Below are 16,449 nucleotides of genomic sequence, written 5' to 3'. Positions count from 1 at the left end.
TCAGAATGGAGCATCATAGGTATCTTTTATGATGGTCTGTCTGAACTGTCCAAGATGTCTTTGGACAGCTCTGCTGATGGATCTCTTCATCTGAAGAAGACGCCTGCAGAAGCTCAGGAACTCATTAAGATGGTTGCAAAAAACCAATTCATGTACACTTCTGAAAGGAATCTTGTGAATAATGGAATAAATCAGAAGAAAGGAGTTCTTGAGATTGATACTCTGAATGCCATATTGGCTTAGAATAAAATATTGACTCAGCAAGTCAATATGATTTCTCAGAGTCTGTCTGGCATGCAAGCAGCAACAGGCAGTACCAAGAAAGCTTCATCTGAAGAAGAAGCCTATGATCCTGAGAATCCAGCAATGGAAGAGGTGAATTACATGGGAGAACCCTATGGAAACACGTATAATCCTTCATGGAGAAATCATCCAAATCTCTCATGGAAGGACTAACAGAGGTCTCAACAAGGCCTCAACAATAGTAATGGTGGAAGAAATAGGTTTAGCAATAGCAAGCCTTTTCCATCATATTCTCAGCAACAGACAGAGAATTCTAAGCAGAGCCACTCTGACTTAGCAACCATAGTCTCTGATTTAATTAAGACCACTCAAAGTTTCATGACTGAAACAAGGTCCTCCATTAGAAATTTGGAGGCACAAGTGGGTCAGCTGAGTAAGAAAGTTACTGAACTCCCTCCTAGTACTCTCCCAAGCAATACAGAAGAGAATCCAAAAAGAGAGTGCAAGGCCATAACAATGACCAACATGGCCGAACCTGGAGAGAGTGAGGAGGACGTGAGTCCCAGTGAGAAAAGCCTCATGGGACGTCCTCTAGACAGAAAGGAGTTTCCCTTTGAGGAACCAAAGGAATCTGAGGCTCATACTGAGACCATAGAGATTCCATTGAACTTCTTTCTGCCTTTCATGAGCTCTGATGAATATTCTTCCTCTGAAGAGGATGAAGACATCACTGAAAAGAAAGTTACTAAGTATCTAGGAGCAGTGATGAAGGTGAATGCCAAGTTATTTAGTACTGAGACTTGGGAGGATGAACCCCCCCTGTTCACCAATGAACTGAATGCATTAATGAGGCAGACATTACCTCAGAAGAAACCGGATCCCGGAAAATTATTCATACCTTGTACCATAGGCACCATGACCTTTGAAAAGGCTCTATGTGACCTGGGGTCAGAGATAAACCTCATGCCCCTCTCTATAATGGAGAAACTAGGAATCTTTGAGGTACAAGCTGTAAGAATCTCACTAGAGATGGCAGACAAATTAATGAAACAGGCTTATGGACTAGTAGAGGACGTGCTAGTAAAGGTTGAAGGCCTTTACATCCCTGCTGATTTCATAATCCTAGACACTGGGAAGGATGAGGATGAATCCATCATCCTTGGCAGACCCTTCCTATTTGCTGTGATTGATGTTGACAGAGGAGAGTTGGTCCTTCAGTTGAATGAGGACTACCTTGTATTTAAGACTCAAAGGTCTCCTTCTGTAACCATGGAGAGGAAGCATGAAAAGCTTCTCTTAATACAGAGTCAAACAAAACCCCCACATTCAAACTATAAGTTTGGTGTTGGGAGGCCCCAACCTTGCTCTGATTATCTGTAAGGCTTCATGAGAGCTCACTGTCAAGCTATTGACATTAAAGAAGTGCTTATTGGGAGGCAACCTAATGTTATTTAATTATATCTATTTATTTTCCATTGCTATTTTATGTTTTCTTTAGGTTGATGATCATGTGAAGTCACAAAAACAACTGAAAAATAAAAAATAGAATGAAAAATAGAATGAAAAACAGCTCACCCTGGAGGAAGAGCTTACTGGCGTTTAACGCCAGAACAGAGCATCTACTTGGCGTTTAACGCCAGAAATGGGAGAAAAGCTGGCGATAAATGCCAGAAACAAGCAGCAACCTGGCGTTTAACGCCAGAAGTGCATTCCAAGGGTGTTTTGCACGCCTAAATGGAGCAGGGATGTTAAGTCCTTGACCCCTCAGGATCTGTAGACCCCACAGGATCCCCACCTACCCCACCTCTTCTTCTCTCTTCCCAAATACCCTTCACCAATCACCTCAATACCTCTTCCCCAAAAACCCTCACCTATCAAATCCTACCCTCTTCTCCATAATCTCTTCACCAATCTACATCCATCCATCATAAAACCCCACCTACCTCACCATTCAAATTCAAACCAATTTCCCTCCCAAACCCACCCATACATGGCCGAACCCGACCCGTCTCTCAACTCCTATATAAACCAATCTTCACTCCTTCATTTTCACACATCACACACCCTACTCACCCCCTTGGCCGAAGCACTAACCATCTCCATCTCCTCTATTTCTTCTTCCTCTACTCTCTTCTTTCTTCTTTTGCTCGAGGACGAGCAAACCTTCTAAGTTTGGTGTGGTAAAAGCATTGCTTTTTATTTTTCCATAACCATTTATGGCACCAAAGGCCGGAGAAATCTCTAGAAAGAGGAAAGGGAAGGCAAAAGCTTCCACCTCCGAGTCTTGGGAGATGGAGAGATTCATCTCAAGGGTGCATCAAGACCACTTCTATGAAGTTGTGGCCAAGAAGAAGGTGATCACCGAGGTCCCTTTCAAGCTCAAAAAGGGTGAATATCCGGAGATCCGACATGAGATTCGAAGAAGAGGTTGGAAAATTCTCACCAACCCCATTCAACAAGTCAAAATCTTAGTGGTTCAAGAGTTATATGCCAATGCATGGATCACCAAGAACCATGATCAAAGTGTGAACCCGGACCCTAAGAACTGGCTCACAATGGTTCGGGGAAAATACTTAGATTTCAGTCCGGAAAATGTAAGGTTAGCATTCAACTTGCCCATGATGCAAGGAGATGCACACCCCTACACTAAAAGGGTCAACTTTGATCAAAGGTTGGACCAAGTCCTCATAGACATCTGTGAAGAGGGTGCTCAATGGAAGAGAGATTCAAGAGGGAAGCCGGTTCAACTAAGAAGGCATGACCTCAAGCCCGTGGCTAGGGGATGGTTGGAGTTCATCCAACACTCAATCATACCCACTAGTAACCAGTCTGAAGTTACTATAGATTGAGCTATCATGATCCATAGCATCATGATTGGAGAGGAAGTAGACATTCATGAGGTTATATCCCAAGAACTCTACAAGGTAGTGGACAAGTCCTCTACTTTGGCAAGGTTAGCCTTCCCTCATCTCATTTGTCACCTCTGCAATTCAGCTGGAATTGACATAGAGGAAGACATCCTCATTGATGAGGACAAGCCCATCACTAAGAAAAGGATGGAGCAAAAAAGAGATCCCACTCATGGACAAGAGCATGAGGAAATTCCTCATCATGAAATCCCTGAGATACCTCAAGGGATGCATTTTCCTCCACAAAATTATTGGGAGCAAATCAACACCTCCCTAGGAGAATTAAATTCCAATATTGGACAACTAAGGGTGGAGCACCAAGAGCATTCTATCCTCCTCAATGAAATTAAAAAAGACCAAAGAACCATGAGGGAGGAGCAACAAAGGCAAGGAAGAGACATTGAGGAGCTCAAGCACTCCATAAGATCTTCAAGAGGAAGAACAAGCCGCCATCACTAAGGTGGACCTGTTCTTTAATTTCCTAGTTCTTTATTTTTCTGTTTTTCATTTCCTATGCTTTATGTTTTATTTATGTTTGTGTCTTATTACATGATCATTAGTGTCTAAGTGTCTATGCCTTAAAGTTATGAATGTCCTATGAATCCATCACCTTTCTTAAATAAAAAGTGTTTTTAATTGCAAAAAGAAAAAGAAGTACATGAATTTCAAATTTTAAAACAGATTAATTACTTTGATGTGGTGATAATACTTTTTGTTTTTCTGAATGAATGCTTGAACAATGCATATTTTTGAATTTGTTGTTTATGAATGTTAAAATTGTTGGCTCTTGAAAGAATAATGAAAAAGGAGAAATGTTATTGATAATCTGAAAAATCATAAAATTGATTCTTGAAGCAAGAAAAAGCAGTGAATAATAAGGCTTGCAAAAAAAAATGGCAAAAACAAAAAAAAGAAGAAAAAGCAAAAGGCAAGAGCAAAAAGCTAGTAACCCTTTAAACCAAAAGGCAAGGGTAAAATAAAAAGGATCCAAGGCTTTGAGCATTAATGGATAGGAGGGCCCACTGGAATAAAATCCAGGCCTAAGCGGCTAAACCAAGCTGTCCCTAACCATGTGCTTGTGGCGTGAAGGTGTCAAGTGAAAAGCTTAAGACTGAGCGGTTAAAGTCATGGTCCAAAGCAAAAAAAGAGTGTGCTTAAGAACCCTGGACACCTCTAATTGGGGACTCTAGCAAAGCTGAGTCACAATCTGAAAAGGTTCACCTAGTTATGTGTCTGTGGCATTTATGTATCCGGTGGTAATACTGGAAAACAAAGTGCATAGGGCCACGTCCAAGACTCATAAAGTAGCTGTATTCAAGAATCAACATACTGAACTAGGAGAATCAATAACACTATCTAAATTCTGAGTTCCTATAGATGCCAATCATGCTGAACTTCAAAGGATAAAGTGAGATGCCAAAACTATTCAGAGGCAAAAAACTACTAGTCCCGCTCATCTAATTGGAGCTAAGTTTCATTGATATTTTGGAATTTATAGTATATTCTCTTCTTTTTATCCTATTTGATTTTCAGTTGCTTGGGGACAACCAACTATTTAAGTTTGGTGTTGTGATGAGCGGATAATTTATACGCTTTTTGGCATTGTTTTCTACTAGTTTTTAGTATAATTTAGTTAGTTTTTACTATGTTTTTTTTAGTTTTTATGCAAAATTCACATTTCTGGAATTTACTATGAGTTTGTGTGTTTTTCTGTGATTTCAGGTATTTTCTGGCTGAAATTGAGGGACTTGAGCAAAAATCTGATTCAGAGGCTGAAAAAGGACTGTAGATGCTGTTGGATTCTGACCTCCCTGCACTCGAAATAGATTTTCTGGAGCTACAGAAACCCAATTTTTGACGACGCAAACTGGCGTTCAAACGCCAACTTCCTGCCCTATTCTGGAGTTAAACGCCAGAAACAGGTTGCAAATCAGAGTTAAACGCCAGAAACATGCTACAAGCTGGCATTTAACTCCAAAAAGAGTCTCTACACATGAAAGATCAATGCTCAGCCCAAGCACACACCAAATGGGCCCGGAAGTGGATTTCTACATCATTTACATATCTTATGTAACCCTAGCTACTAGTTTAGTATAAAAACTACTTTTAGTGATTTATTTGATATCTCTGGTTAGTCTTTGAATAATTTTATGTTCAGAGATCACGTTTAGGGGGCTGGCCATTCGGCCATGCCTAGACCTTCATCACTTATGTATTTTCAATGGTAGAGTTTCTACACACCATAGATTAAGGTGTGGAGCTCTGCTGTTCTTCATGAATTAATGCAAAGTACTATTGTTTTCTTATTCAATTCAAGCTTATTCCTATTCTAAGATATTCGCTTGCACTTCAACCATGATGAATATGATGATCCGTGACACTCATCACTATTCTCAACCTATGAACGCGTGCCTGACAACCACTTCCGTTCTACCTTGCATTGAGCATTTATCTCTTAGCCTCCATTCCGAAAGATCGGAGTCTTCGTGGTATAAGCTAGAATTATTGGCGGCCATTCTTGAGATCCGAAAAGTCTAAACCTTGTCTGTGGTATTCCGAGTAGGATCTGGGAAGGGATGACTGTGACGAGCTTCAAACTCGCGAGTGTTGGTCATAGTGACTGACACAAAAGGATCACTGGATCCTATTCCAACATGATCGAGAACCGACAGATGATTAGCCGTGCGGTGACAGTGCATTTGGACCATTTTCACTGAGAGAACGGGAAGTAGCCATTGACAATGATGATGCCCAACATACAGCTTGCCATGGAAAGGAGTACGAATGATTGGATGAAGGCAGTAGGAAAGCAGAGGTTCAGAAGGAACAAAGCATCTCCATACACTTATCTGAAATTCTCACCAATGAATTACATAAGTATCTCTATCTTATTTTCTGTTATTTATATTTAAATTATCAAAATCCCATAACCATTTGAATCTTCCTGACTGAGATTTGCAAGATGACCATAGCTTGCTTCAAGCCGACAATCTCCGTGGGATCGACCCTTACTCACGTAAGGTTTATTACTTGGACGACCCAGTGCACTTGCTGGTTAGCTGTATCGGAGTTGTGACAAAGAATTTGAGATTATGAACGTGCGTACTGAGTTTTTCGCGCCGTTGCTGGGGAACGAACAATCACGATTTCGTGCACCAGAAAGCAGAAGTTCAGGAGGAACAAAGCATCTTCATACGCTTATCTGAAATTCTCACCAATGAATTACATAAGTATCTCTATCTTATTTTATATTTTATTCGTCTTTTAATTATCAATTTTCCATAACCATTTGAATCTGCCTGACTGAGATTTACAAGATGACCATAGCTTGCTTCAATTCCTTGGACGATCCAGTACATTTGCTAGTTAGTTGTGCGGAGTTGTGACAAAGAGTTGAGATTACAATTGTGCGTACCAAGTTGTTGGCGCCATTGATGATCACAATTTCGTGCACCAAGTTTTTGACGCCGTTTCCGGGGATTGTTCGAGTTTGGAGAACTGACGGTTCATCTTGTTGCTCAGATTAGGTACTTTTATTTTATGTTTAAGCTTTTTACTTTTTATTTTCGAAAAAGAAAAAGAAAAAAATAATATTTCTATTCTGTTCTTCAGAGTTTTTAAGAATGAATTCTAGAGTTTCATGATGATTTGTTGAAGTCTGGCTGGTTGTGAAACCATGTCTAAACTTTTGGAACGAGGTTTCAACTTATCATCACAAGAGCTTGTTGATTTCTATCAATTTTGCTATTGAAAGTAATGATCTGCTAAAGCTTGGCTGGCCATTTGCCATGTTTAGTGTTTTGGACCGAAGCTTTCATTGAAAGCTTGGCTGGCTAGTAAGCCATGTCTAATTCCTGGACCGGAGTTTTAGACTAACATTGCATGATTCCTGGAATTCTCATTAAAAATTTTGAATTCCTTAGTTTCTCTTCTTCCAATTAATTTTCGAAAAATTACAAAAAAATTTTAAAATCACAAAAATAAAAAATAATTTGTGTTTCTTGTTTAAGTCTAGTGTCCATTTTTAAGTTTGGTGTCCTGCATGTTTTATTTAGTTCCCTGCATTTTTCGAATGTATGAATTATGTTCTTCATTAATCTTCAAGTTGTTCTTGATAATTTCCTTGCTCTGATCTTTAAATTCTCTTGTTTTGTGTGTTTAGTTGTTTCTCATATGCATTCTCAATTTGTTAGTGTTTCTAATATGAAAATTTCTAAGTTTGGTGTCTTGCATGCATTGTTTATTTGATCTTAGTTTTCCATGATTAGTTTCATTTTGTTGTTTCTCATCATTAAAAATTCAAAAAAATTTTCAAAATTATGTCTTTTCAAGTCAATAATACAGAGAATTGAAGATTCAGAACATGCAGCAGAGGAATTACACAGAAAAAGCTGGGCGTTCAAAACACCCAGTAAGGAAGGAAAACTGGCGTTTAAACACCAGCCAGGGTACCTGGCTGGGCGTTAAATGCCCAAAAAGGTAGTATTTTGGGCGTTAAACGCCAGAATGGATACCATTCTGGGCGTTTAACGCCAGGATGGCACAAGAGAGAAGATTTTGTTTTTAATTCAAATCTTTTTCAAATTTTCATACTTTTTCAAAATCAAATCTTTTTCAAATCATATCTTTTCAAAATCAATTCCTTTCTAATTTTTTTTATTTTTTAAATATTTTTGAAAATCCTTGCTACAATTAATGATTTAATTCAAAATTTTCAAGTAGTTACTTGCCTATTAAGAAAGGATCAAATTTTGAATTTAAGAATCATATCTTTTAAATTCCTTGCTAGCCAAGACATTAATTTTGAAAATCAAATTTTTTTAATTGTTTGTCAATCATATCTTCTCAATCACATCTTTTTCAAAAATGATTTTCAATCATATCTTTTTGATTTCTAATTTCAAAATCTTTTTCAAAATCACTTAACTACTTTCTAAATTTTAATTTTCGAAAATCATTAATCAATTTTTTCAAAATTTCTTTTAATTATTTCAAAATATTTTTAAATTTAATTTCAAAAATTCTTCCCCTCTTCTCTAATCCTCCTATTTAAGGACTAACACTCCTCCACTATCAGTAATTCGGACTCTCTCTCTTTCTAAGTTCGAATTCTCCCCTCTCTACCTCCTCCTTCTATTCTTCTTTTTCTCTGACATCTCAAGGAATCTCTATACTGTAACATAGAGGATTCCATACTTTTATGTTATCTTCTCTTTCATATGAGCAGGAGCAAGGACAAAGGCATTCTTGTTGAAGCTGATCCTGAACCTGAAAGGACCTTGAAGATAAAGCTAAGAGAAGCTAAAGCACAACTCTCTGGAGAGGACCTAACAGAAATTTTTAAACAAGAAGAAGCCATGGCAGCCGAAAACAACAACAATGCCAACAATGCAAGGAAGGTGCTTGGTGACTTTACTGCACCTACTCCCGACTTCTATGGGAGAAGCATCTCAATCCCTGCCATTGGAGAAAACAACTTTGAGCTTAAGCCTCAATTAGTTTCTCTAATGCAACAGAATTGCAAGTTTCATGGATTTCCATTGGAAGATCCTCATCAGTTCCTGGTTGAATTCTTACAAATCTGTGACACTGTCAAGACCAATGGGGTTGATCTCGAGGTCTACAGGCTTATGCTTTTTCCCTTTGCTGTAAGAGACAGAGCTAGAACATGGTTGGATTCACAACCTAAGGAAAGCCTGAACTCTTGAAAAAAGCTGGTCAATGCTTTTCTGGCCAAATTTTTTCCACCTCAAAAATTGAGTAAGCTTAGAGTGGAAGTCCAGACCTTCAGACAGAAGGAAGGTGAATCCCTCTATGAAGCTTGGGAAAGATACAAGCAATTGATCAGAAGGTGTCATTCTGACATGCTTTCAGAATGGAGCATCATAGGTATCTTCTATGATGGTTTGTCTGAACTGTCCAAGATGTCATTGGACAGCTCTGCTGGAGGATCTCTTCATCTGAAGAAGACGCCTGCAGAAGCTCAGGAACTCATTAAAATTTTTGCAAATAACCAATTCATGTACACTTTTGAAAGGAATCCTGTGAATAATGGGACGAATCAGAAGAAAGGAGTTCTTGAGATTGATACTCTAAATGCCATATTGGCTCAAAACAAAATATTGACTCAGCAAGTTAATATGATTTCTCAGAGTCTGTCTGGCATGCAAGTAGCAATAGGCAGTACCAAAGAAGCTTCATCTAAAGAAGAAGCATATGACCCCTAAGAATCTAGCAATGGAAGAGGTGAATTACATGGGAGAACCCTATGGAAACACCTATAATTTTTCATGGAGAAATCATCCAAATCTCTCATGGAAGGACCAACAAAGGCCTCAACAAGGCTTCAACAGTAGTAATGGTGGAAGAAATAGGTTTAGCAATAGCAAACCTTTTTCATCATCTTCTCAGCAACAGACAGAGAATTCTAAGCAGAGCCACTCTGACTTAGCAACCATAGTCTTCGATCTAATTAACACCACTCAAAGTTTCATGACTAAAACAAGGTTGATGAGGGGATAATTTATACGCTTTTTGGCATTGTTTTTAGTATGTTTTTAGTAGGATCTAGTTAGTTTTAGGGATGTTTTTATTAGTTTTTATGTTAAATTCACATTTCTAGACTTTACTATCAGTTTGTGTGTTTTTCTATGATTTCAGGTATTTTCTGGCTGAAATTGAGGGACTTGAGCAAAAATCAGATTCAGAAGTTGAAGAAGGACTGCTGATGCTGTTGGATTCTGACCTCCCTGCACTCAAAGTGGATTTTCTGGAGCTACAGAACTCCAAATGGCGCGCTCTCAACGGCGTTGAAAAGTAGACATCCAGGGTTTTCCAGGAATATATAATAGTCCATACTTTGCCCAAGTTTAGACAACACAAAAGGACGTTGAACGCCAGTTCTACGCTGCAGTCTGGAGTTAAACGCCAGAAACACGTCACAAACCAGAGTTGAACGCGAAAAACACGTTACAACTTGGCGTTCAACTCCAAAAGAGGCCTCTGCACGTGTAAACTTCAAGCTCAGCCCAAGCACACACCAAGTGGGCCCCGGAAGTGGATTTCTGCATCAATTACTTATTTCTGTAAACCCTAGTAACTAGTTTAGTATAAATAGGACTTGTTACTATCGTATTTACATCTTCAGATCATATTGATCATGTTGGGGGGCTGGCCATTCGGCCATGCCTGAACCTTCATCACTTATGTATTTTCAACGGTAGAGTTTCTGCACTCCAAAGATTAAGGTGTGGAGCTCTGCTGTTCCTCATGAATTAATACAAAGTACTACTGTTTTTCTATTCAATTTAACTTATTCCATTTCTAAGATATCCATTCGCACTTCAACATGAATGTGATGATCGTGACAGTCATCATCATTCCCTATGAACACGTGCCTGACAACCACTTCCGTTCTACCTTAGATTGAATGAGTATCTCTTGGATTCCTTAATCAGAATCTTCGTGGTATAAGTTAGAACCCATGGATGGCCATTCCTGAGATCCGTAAAGTCTAAACCTTGTCTGTGGTATTCCGAGTAGGATCTGGGAAGGGATGGTTGTGACGAACTTCAAACTCACGAGTGCTGGGCGTAGTGACAGACGCAAAAGGAGGGTGAATCCTATTCCAGTATGATCGAGAACCTCCAGATGATTAGCCGTGCCGTGACAGAGCATTTGGACCTTTTTCATAGAGAGGATGGGATGTAGCCATTGACAACGGTGATGCCCTATATAAAGCTTGCCATAGAAAGGAGTAGGACTGATTGGATGAAGACAGCAGGAAAGCAGAGGTTCAGAGGAACGAAAGCATCTCTATACACTTATCTGAAACTCTCACCAATGAATTACATAAGTATCCCTATCCTATTTTATGTTTTATTTACTATTATTATTCGAAAACTCCATAACCATTTAATATCCGCCTGACTGAGATTTACAAGATTACCATAGCTTGCTTCATACCAACAATCTCCGTGGGATCGACCCTTACTCACGTAAGGTTTTATTACTTGGACGACCCAGTGCACTTGCTGGTTAGTTGTATCGAAATTGTGACAAATTCTGAATTAAGATTAGAACACCAAGTTTTTGGAGCCATTACCAGGGATCACAATTTCGTGCACCAAGTTTTTGGCGCCGTTGCCGGGGATTGTTTGAGTTTGGACAACTGACTGTCCATCTTGTTGCTCAGATTAGGTAATTTTATTTTTGTTTTATTTTCAAAAATTTTTCAAAAATCCTTCAAAAATTTCTCATCTGTTTTCGAAAATTATTCTAAATTTTTAAGAAATAAATTCTAGTGTTTCATGAAGCATGTTGAAGCCTGGCTGGCTGTAAAGTCATGTCTAATTCTTTTGGACTGTGGCTTCCAACCATCAGCATAGAGGCAAGTTAATTGGAATATCAGCTGTTGCATGCCTGATTTATATCCTAAAGCTGGCTGGCTATTAAGCCATGCCCAACCCTTGGATTGGAGCTTTAGGCCAACATTGAAAGATTCTTGGGATTCTTATTAAAAATTTTGAATTTCTTATTTTCTTTTTCCTATATGTTTTTCGAAAAAAAATTAAAAGAAAATACAAAAAAAAATCATAAAATCATAAAAACCAAAAATATTTTGTATTTCTTGTTTGAGTCTAGAGTCAATTTTTAAGTTTGGTGTCAATTGCATTTTTTTTCTCTAAAAATTTATGCATTTTTCGAAAATTCATGCATTCATACTTCATGATCTTCAAGTTGTTCTTGGCCAGTCTTTTTGTTTGATCTTCATATTTTCTTGTTTTGTGTCTTTTCTTGTTTTTCATATGCATTCTTGCATTCATATTGTCTAAGCATTAAAAATTTTTAAGTTTGGTGTCTTGCATGTTTTCTTCTCTTGAAAATCTTTCAAAAATAAGTTCTTGGGGTTCATCTTGACATTCAAAGTGTTCTTGGTGTTCATCTTGACATTCATAGTGTTCTTGCATGCATCACATGTTTTGATCCAAAATTTTCATGCATTGAGTCTTTTTGATGTTTTTCTCTTTCATCATTAAAAATTCAAAAATCAAAAAAATATCTTCCCCTTTTTCTTCTCATAAATTCAAAAATTTGAGTTGACTTTCATAACTTTTTAAAATTTAGTTGTTTCTTATGAGTCAAATCAAATTTTCAATTTAAAAATCATATCTTTTTCAAAAATCTTTTTCTTAATTTTATATCATATTTTCGAAAATATCATCAACAATTAATGTTTTGATTCAAAAATTTCAAGTTTGTTACTTACTTGTTAAGAAAGATTCAAACTTTAAGTTCTAAAATCATATCTTGTGATTTCTTGTGAATCAAGTCATTAATTGTGATTTTAAAAATCAAATCTTGTTCAAAACTAATTTCAATCATATTTTTTCAAAAATATCTTTTTATCTTATCTTTTTCAAAATCATATCTTTTTAATCATAACTTTTCATATTTTTCAAATATCTTTTCTAACTCTTATCTTCTTATCTTTTAAAAAATTAATTTTCAAAAATTTTTCAACTAACTAATTGACTTTTTATTTGTTTCTTATCTTTTTCAAAACCACCTAACTACTCTTCCCTCTCTAATTTTCGAAAATACCTCCCTCTTTTTCAAAAATTCTTTTTAGTTAATTAATTGTTTAAATTTTAATTTTAATTTTAATTCTCCTTTAATTTTCGAAAATCATCAACTTCTTTTCAAAAATTAATTTTCGAAATTTCCTCTCCCTCATCTCCTTCTATTTATTTATTCATCTACTAACACTTCTCCTCACCTCATATCTCTGCTCCTATCCTCACCCTTGTGTTTGGATTATCCATTCTTCTTCACTCTTATTCCCTTTCTTCTTCTACTCACACAAAAGAACCTCTCTCTACTGAGGCAAAGAGGATCCCTATTATTATTTTCTGTTCCATTCTTTTTTATATGAGCAGGAGCAAGGACAAGAACATTCTTGTTGAAGCAGACCCTGAACCTGAAAAGACTCTGAAGAGGAAACTAAGAGCAGCTAAATTACAACAATCCAGAGACAACCTTACAGAAATTTTCGAAAAGGAAGAGGAGATGGCAGCCAAAAATAATAATAATGCAAGGAAGATGCTTGGTGACTTTACTGCACCAAATTCCAATTTACATGGAAGAAGCATCTCCATCCCTACCATTGGAGCAAACAATTTTGAGCTTAAACCTCAATTAGTTTCTCTGATAGAACAAAACTGCAAGTTTCATGGACTTCCATCTGAAGATCCCTTTCAGTTCTTAACTGAATTCTTGCAGATATGAGATACTGTTAAGACTAATGGAGTAGATCCTGAAGTCTACAGGCTCATGCTTTTCCCTTTTGCTGTAAGAGACAGAGCTAGAATATGGTTGGACTCTCAACCCAAGGACAGCCTGAACTCTTGGGATAAGCTGGTCAAGGCTTTCTTAGCCAAGTTCTTTCCTCCTCAAAAGCTTAGTAAGCTTAGAGTGGATGTCCAAACCTTCAGACAGAAGGAAGGTGAATCCCTCTATGAAGCTTGGGAGAGATATAAGCAACTGACCAAAAAGTGTCCTTCTGACATGCTTTCAGAATAGACCATCCTGGATATATTCTATGATGGTCTGTCTGAATTAGCTAAGATGTCATTGGATACTTCTGCAGGTGGATCTATTCACGTAAAGAAAACGCCTGCAGAAGCTCAAGAACTCATTGACATGGTTGCTAATAACCAGTTTATGTACACTTCTAAGAGGAATCCTGTAAGTAATGGGACGCCTCAGAAGAAGGGAGTTCTTGAAATTGATACTCTGAATGCCATATTGGCCCAGAAAAAAATATTGACTCAGCAGGTCAATATGCTTTCTCAGAGTCTGAATGGAATGCAAGCTGCATCCAACAGTACTCAAGAGGCATCTTCTGAAGAAGAAGCTTATGATCCTGAGAACCCTGCAATAGCAGAGGTAAATTATATGGGTGAACCTTATGGAAACACCTATAACCCCTCATGGAGAAATCACCCAAATCTCTCATGGAAGGATCAACAAAAGCCTCAACAAGGCTTTAATAATGGTTGAAGAAACAGGTTTAACAATAGTAAACCTTTTCCATCATCCACTCAGCAACAGATAGAGAATTCTGAGCAGAATCCATCTAGCTTAGCAAATTTAATCTCTGATCTATCTAAGGCCACTATGAGTTTCATGAATGAAACAAGGTCTTCCATTAGAAATTTGGAGGCACAAGTGGGCCAGCTGAGTAAGAAGATCACTGAAACCCCTCCTAGTACTCTCCCAAGCAATATAGAAGAGAATCCAAAGAGAGATTGCAAGGCCATTGATATAACCATCATGGCCGAATCCAAGGAGGAAGGGGAGGACATGAATCCCAAGGAGGAAGACCTACTGGGACGTCCAGTGATTAACAAGGAATTTCCCTCTGAGGAACCAAAGGAATCTGAAACTCATCTAGAGACCATAGAGATTCCATTGAACCTCCTTATGCCATTCATGAGCCCTGATGAGTATTCCCCTTCTGAAGAGGATGAAGATGTAACTAGAGAGCAAGTTGCTCAATATCTAGGAGCCATCATGAAGTTGAATGCCAAGTTGTTTGGTAATGAGACTTGGGAAGATGAACCTCCCTTGCTCATTAGTGAACTAGATACATGGGTTTAGCAAACTTTACCTCAAAAGAGATAAGATCCTGGAAAGTTCCTAATACCTTGTACCATAGGCACCATGACCTTTGAGAAGGCTCTATATGACCTTGGGTCAGGGATAAACCTCATGCCACTCTCTGTAATGGAGAAACTGGGAATCTTTGAGGTGCAAGCTGCTAGAATCTCATTAGAGATGGCAGACAATTCAAGAAAAGAGGCTTATGGTCAGGTAGAGGACGTGTTAGTAAAGGTTGAAGGCCTTTACATCCCTGCTGATTTCATAATCCTAGACACTGGGAAGGAAGAGGATGAATCCATCATCCTTGGAAGACCCTTCCTAGCCACAGCAAGAGCTGTGATTGATGTAGATAGAGGAGAATTGATCCTTCAACTGAATGAGGACAACCTTGTGTTTAAAACTCAAGAATCTCCTTCTGTAACAATGGAGAGGAAGCATGAAAAGCTTCTCTCAGTACAGAGTCAACTATAGCCCCCACAGTCAAACTCTAAGTTTGGTGTTGAGAGGCCTCAGCCAAACTCTAAGTTTGGTGTTGAATCCCCACATCCAAACTCTATGTTTGGTGTTGGGAGTCTATAAAATTGACCTGATCACCTGTGTGGCTCCGTGAGAGCCCACTGTCAAGCTATTGACATTAAAGAAATGCTTGTTGGGAGGCAACCCATATTTTATTTATCTAATTTTATTTTTATTTTTATTTTTCTTTCATGTTTTATTAGGTTCATGATCATGTGGAGTCACAAAATAATTACAAAAATTAAAAACAGAATCAAAAACAGTAGAAGGAAAATCACACCCTGGAGGAAGGACTTACTGGCGTTTAAACGCCAGTAAGGAGCATCTGGCTGGCGTTCAACGCCAGAACAGAGCATAGAGCTGGCGCTGAACGCCAGAAACAAGCATAGAACTGGCGTTCAACGCCAGAAACATGCTACATCTGGGCGTTGAACGCCCAGAACAAGCATCAATTTGGCGTTTAAACGCCAGAATTGCATGCAAAGGTGTTTTACATGCCTAATTGGTGCAGGGATGCAAATCCTTGACACCTCAGGATCTGTGGACCCCACAGGATCATCTCAGCATCTGTGGACCCCACAGGATCCCCACATACCTCCACTCACCTTACTTTCTCATAATCCTATATCACCCTTTCCCAAGAACCCTTCACCAATCACCTTCAATTCCCCTCCAAAACCATCATACACCCACCTACACCCACCCACTCAAAATTCAAACCATCACTTCCTCCTTTTCACACATCATAACCACTTTAAACCCCCAGTGGTCGAACCCTTCTGTTCCGAGGGTTGCCTGAAACTGTAGGTCGATCTCGGACGAGATCTTCTGCGCTGGTCGGAACCGATGTGTCCGGCTAGTGAATGGTGGCCGAAGCTGGTGCTTCTGACTTGTTTGGACCGGACGTTGGTAGCACAAATTGCGAATCACACTTTTCACAACTCGTACCACTAACCAGCAAGTGCACTGGGTCGTCCAAGTAATACCTTACGTGAGTAAGGGTCGAATCCCACAGAGATTGTTGGTTTGAAGCAATCTATGGTTATCTTGTAAATCTTAGTCAGGAAGTCAATTATGTTTATCAGTTGAATTATGAATAACCAGTAGAGCATAAATT

General features: G+C 38.4%; 1 non-coding gene across 1 annotated transcript; it reads right to left on the bottom strand.

Moving 5' to 3' along the window:
* Window positions 1–13,616: 13,616 nt before the first annotated feature.
* LOC112781026 (small nucleolar RNA R71) lies at window positions 13,617–13,724 on the bottom strand. The gene has a single exon (XR_003191825.1). It is a non-coding gene; the product is annotated as a small nucleolar RNA R71 (small nucleolar RNA).
* Window positions 13,725–16,449: the final 2,725 nt, after the last annotated feature.

The sequence above is a fragment of the Arachis hypogaea genome, chromosome 19, assembly GCF_003086295.3.
Source record: "Arachis hypogaea cultivar Tifrunner chromosome 19, arahy.Tifrunner.gnm2.J5K5, whole genome shotgun sequence".
NCBI classification, from domain to species: Eukaryota; Viridiplantae; Streptophyta; class Magnoliopsida; order Fabales; family Fabaceae; genus Arachis; species Arachis hypogaea.
This window is presented reverse-complemented; position numbering and strand designations above follow the sequence as displayed.